This window comes from Dasypus novemcinctus, chromosome 30 (assembly GCF_030445035.2).
Source record: "Dasypus novemcinctus isolate mDasNov1 chromosome 30, mDasNov1.1.hap2, whole genome shotgun sequence".
NCBI classification, from domain to species: domain Eukaryota; kingdom Metazoa; phylum Chordata; class Mammalia; order Cingulata; family Dasypodidae; genus Dasypus; species Dasypus novemcinctus.
The window spans coordinates 31,734,826-31,740,641 of NC_080702.1; positions in this window are offsets into that span (position 1 = coordinate 31,734,826).

The window sequence follows — 5,816 nt, forward strand, 5'->3', positions numbered from 1 at the left end:
ACTCTCTGTATAATTTCTCTGTGTCATTTCTTATAATTGTATGTGAATCTACAATTACTTCAAAATAAAACATTTTAAATATGTACAAAGAAGAAAAAATGTTGCTGGGAGAGCTGTGTTTTCATATCCAAAGAATGAAAGAGGACCCCTATCCCTACATCTTATACAAAATTAACTCAAGACGAATCACAGACCTAAGTATTTGAATCAGAACCTTAAAACTCCTTGAAGCAAATGTGGGGAAGCATCATCAACATCTTTGTGTAAGAGGTGGTTCCTTAGATGTTACACCCAAAGCAAGAAAAAACTTTAAAAAATAGTAAAATGGGACCATCTCAAAATTGAAAATGGTTGTTCAAAGAAGTTTGTCAGGAAGGTGAAAAAGCCAGTATACTCAATGGGAGAAAATATTTGGAAACCAAATCCAATAAGGGTTTAATATCAAGGATATTTAATAAAAGATCTTTAAGGTCATTGTTAAAACAAAAAAAAATCCCATTTTAAAATGGGCTAAGGTTCTGAAAAGACATTTTCTGAAGAAAAAATGCAAATAGATCAAAATACCTTACATAAAAGGGGAAATGGTAAATACAAATGAGTTTATATGACTAAGAGCCTTCAAAATTAGGCAGGAGGTCTTCAGAAAGGTAATGCTTATTCCCATCTTGGCATATTCTCATAGACAGCCAAAGTAGATACTACCCCAAATAGTGAGCCTCCTGATGGCACTGGAGATACCCTGGTCCTACGGTTATGGAAGATAGCTCTGGACTTTGGTACATTCTCAGTGGGCCTGACTTTGGAGTTTGTGCTCCCAAGTGTGACAGAGATGGAATCAGATGTTATATCTATGGACACCGATTCTATCCCTTTTACTGAGCATATTGTTGGTGCTGGAGTTTGTGGGTATATGCCAGGGAGACTCTCCGGAATGTCCATGTGCCAGCTGGCCCTGAGCCTCAGTGGATTCGCAGCACCTACTCTCCAGTTCATTGCTCTCACCGAAGACAACTAACAAGAAGGTGAGGATGAACAACCATCATACCAAGGAACCAAGAGGTTTAAGACCTACAAGCAAACAAGTCCCATTCATAGGTAATAAGGGATTGAAGACACCTCTCAATTACCTGTGAAGTGGACATCACCATCTTCAGGATTGGTGAATAAAATATAGACTAGACTGGACTTGCTGGTATCCTACTATAGACTTATTGTGAATTTAGCAATGAAAGAAATTTTAACATTTTTGTGGGAACATTGGCCACTGAAGTTGCTGAAGGGAGGAAGAAGGAAAAAGAGGTGCAATATGAGGGCATTTTTGGGACTTGGAATTTCTTGAATGACATCTCAAGCACACAGACAAGACATTACATATCCTGTGATTAATTATTGAATGTCTTGAGAGAGAGTGTAAACTAAAATGTAAACCGTAATCCATGATATGTGACAATGCTCCAAAATGGTTTATCAATTGAAATTAATATACCACTATACCACACTAACGAAAGAAGTTATGAATGTGAAAAATGGAGGAAGATGTGGGGAATGGGGCATACAGGAATCCCCTGTGTGTTTTTTTGTAGTTGTTGTTAGTCTAGCTAATAATTTGTCAATATTATTAATCTTCTTAAAGAACCAGTGTTAGTTTGTCCAATTTTTCTCTTGTTTCTTTTTTCCATATATTTTTTTTAATGTTACATTAAAAAAATATGAAGTCTCCATATACCCCACAACTCCCTCACCCCACTCTTCCAAAATCAACAACCTCTTACATCATCGTGGGACTTTCACTGTGTTTGGAGAATAAATTTTGGAGCACTGCTCTACCACATGAATTGTGGTTTACGTTGTAGTTTACTCTCTCCCCCACTTCACCCAGTGGGCCATGGCAGGACATACAATGTCCAGCACCTGTCCCTGCAGTACCACCTAGGAAAGCAAGTCATGAAAATGCACCTGCATCATATCTCCTCTTACAAATTCGTGAAATATGTATTTGGCTCAGACTGTTTTCAGAAGTTATGATTTTCTTTTTCTGTGCAGATGTTCAACAGTATTGAGTCAGTAATTGGGATGAAATAAATATCTGTAAAAGACAGGTTAGAGAGAAAGAATTACATGAGTGTGGAGGTGGGAGTCTGAGATGACAGCCAGGATGATGAGCAGGTTCCCCAAGAAGGCCACATCATACCAGCATCATTCTTGTGTCTTATAAAATTAATTATAATTGTTATACCTAAATTATGATAGAAATTCATATTAAGGAAATAGTAGATGAGTGACAAGGACAGAAATGTTTTAGAATTATTCAGTTAAGATATGAAAATGAATCATATTTATTAACAATCATTCAAAAGTTTCAAATCCTATTGACTATTCGTAGTTAAAAGAAAGTGAACATCCTTTCACAATCCATTGGCAGCAGGGTGCCATGGGCACCAAGGCTACTTGACTTGAGTTTGGATATATGTGCAGTTTTCACTACAAGGATGAGCAACTCATGGTTTTCCTTTGGCTACTTATCTTTCCAATACCCTCCTAGATGACTCAAGAGCATCTCCCATTCAACATATATCTCCTTTAGTAGGTCCCTGCTTTCTCTCTCTCTTTTGTGTGTGTGTGTGTGTGTGTGTGTGTGTGTGTGTGTGTGTGTGTGACTTTTCCTACTGTGATATTTTGGACTAACTTGTGGTTTCCCTTCACATAGATCTTCTGCCCCTTATATTTGAACCTACAGTTAGTATTATAGTTGAAAGATTTATGTCCAAGAGACTTAAATCTTTGGTCTTTCAATGTGCCAGTCAGGCTCTGAATCTCAACAGAGCTGCAACTCCTAGTCTCCAATTCTTTGAACTCCCCCAGGATAAATAAAAAGGAGGTGATGATGGACGATGACCATCCCAGAGAAACTTTAAAACTGCAGACAAGATAGATCCATCCATCTGCCCCACGGTATCTAAGCCTCCTGTAAATTAGAGGTGGAGTGGGCATTGCCAATCTTGAATCCTCAGGATTGAGGAATGAAAAATGGACTGGAGTAAACTTATTCTCCTATAGACTTACTGTGATTTGAGAAATGGAAGAAATTACATCATTAGTGTTGAGGCTGTGGCCACCAGAGGTTTTGAGGGGAGAAAGAGGAGGAAAATCCGAGTAATATGGGGGTATTTGGGGGATATTGGATTTGTCCTGAATGACATTGTAATGACATATATAGACTATTATTTATCTTGTCATAAATTACAAAGTCATGTGGGATAGTGTCAACTATGTAGTAAACTCTAATCTACACTTAGTGGCATGATCCAAAATCTCTTCTTCAATTTTAACAAATATGCCACAATAATGATGGATATTGTTAAGGTGGGAAAGTGTGAGAGGGATAGGGAGTGGAGCATATGGGAATTCCCTATATTTTTATCTAACATTTATGTAATCTAAGTATCTCTAAAAACATTTAAAAAAATTAAGAATGTGGAAATGCCTTGCTCAGAAAGGTAAAGAACATCTAAAATTCTTACTCCTCTTTACAAAAGTGTATTTTGCAAATGCTATTTACACTGAATTTTTCTTTCAAACAGATCTGCCAATCTTAACAATCTATTCTTTATTAAATATGTACACTTGTTATTCTAATGAAGAACTAGTCATTAAACTAAAAATAAATATATAATTTACTAACTTAAAAAAACATAGGCTGTTTTCTAAATTGTTTTGATTACACTGCTATTATAAAGTCCTGGAAATTTTCCAGCATACTGACCCAAATGACTTTTGCAGATTGATGGTATTTAATGAATTCCTTCATCTACATAGTTTCTAACATCAAAATTACACAAACCATATATGTTGTTTTAGAATTCTTAAAAAGGCCTAATTTCTATGGATATATAATTTCTTTTTTATTACTTTTTTGTCTTTTTCGTATGTTAGAAAGTTGTGGGTTTACAGAAAAATCCTGCATAAAATACAGGATTCCCATATACCACCCTTTATTAACACCTTGCTTTGATGTGGTATAGTTTTTACTTTTGCAAAAGCAAATTTTTTTACATTTAATCTTAAACTTGGTCCATGATTAAACTTAGTTTTACTGTTTGTGTTGTACAGTTTCATAGATTATTTTCAAACTTTTGTTCTAATACTGTATATATAACTAAAATTTCCCCTTTGAACCACATTCAAATGTATTAGTCAGTGCAGGTAATTGCATGCACAATATTGTGCTAGCATCACCAATATCAAAAATCATTACAAATATCTGAGCCACAATTTTAATAGTATCATTATTCACAATTGGCAAAAGATGGGAGCAACCCAAATGCCCATTAAACAATGAAAGGACAAATAAAATGTAGTATATTCAAATAATGGAGTCTTTTCAGCCATTAAAATTGAAGCCCTGATGCATGCAACAATATGGATGAGCTCAAAGGCAACATATTGGATGAAAGAATTCAGACCCAATAGTACGAATGTTGTATGACCTCACTGATTAGAAACAATTAATATAAAAAAATCCACGGAGTGGTCATTGTTTCTATCCTCTTTGTGTAGGACTGGTTGCTTACACAGCATTAACAAGACAATATACTTTGTTTTCCCAATGATAGTAGCTAGAAAGTACAGAAGCTTTTTAACAGGGGATTTCAACCAAATATAAATGACTATGATAACAATAAAATAATATATCATAAATAACAAGTGCTAATAGGAAAGTGGACTTGGCCCAGTGGTTAGGGTGTCTGTTTACCACATGGGAGGTCCGCGGTTCAAACCCCAGGTCTCCTTGACCCGTGTGGAGCTGGCCCATGAGCAGTGCTGATGTGCGCAAGGAGTGCCGTGCCATGCAGGGGCGTCCCCCGCATAGGGGAGCCCCATGCACAAGTAGTGCGCCCCATAAGGAGAGCTGCCCAGCGCAAAAGAAATTGCAGCCTGCCCAGGAATGGTGCCTCACACACAGAGCGCTGACAAAAAAGATGACACAACAAAAAGAAACCGATTCCCATGCCACTGACAACAACAGAAGCGGACAAAGAAGACACAGCAAATAGACACAGAGAACAGACAACCAGGACCCAGGACGGGAGGGGGGGGGTGGGGGGGAGGGGGAAATAAATAAATAAATAAGTCTTTTTAAAAAAGTGCTAATAAAAGATGTAGACATTTTGGAGTCTGTTACTCATTCTCACAAAACATGCAAGGGTCAATTCCCTGATAATTTCTGATTCCATGTAGCCTTTTTGTCTAATGGCATGTGTCTGTATGTGCCAGCATAATTTTTCTGAGCTGGGTCCTCAGAACACTTTTCATGTTTCCACTGCTCTCTCAAGACTTGGTCACTTAAATGGGAAGACCAGACCCTGGCTGCCCACTAATGTAGCACCAAGAGCAAAGCCATCCAGCTGACTGAATTAATCCAGGAGGAGCAAAGAATCCACCAAGCAAGCTGGAGAAAGTGCACCTGCACCCTTAGGTCTGAAATAGCAGGTTTTGGGAATGCTGGTATGTCCAGGCAAGGTACCAACACTTATACCTGCACATCTTCTCTGAAGATTCACTTTTACCTAAAGGGTACAAAGTATGTTCATTCTCATTAACAGATAAGGAGACTGGGTTCAGAGATCACACGCTGCCCCTTAGACACAGGGGTGGTCAGTGTGGCCATATTTTTTTCCATGTCTTCTTCATGCCTTAAGCTCTGCTTTGGGGACATGAAGGACTCTATCCAAATCCTTAATAAGGGAATTTCTTCTGAGGCTACTGGAACCATCAGCAAAAAAGTCAAAGGATCCCTCCTGGTTGGGTAAGTACAA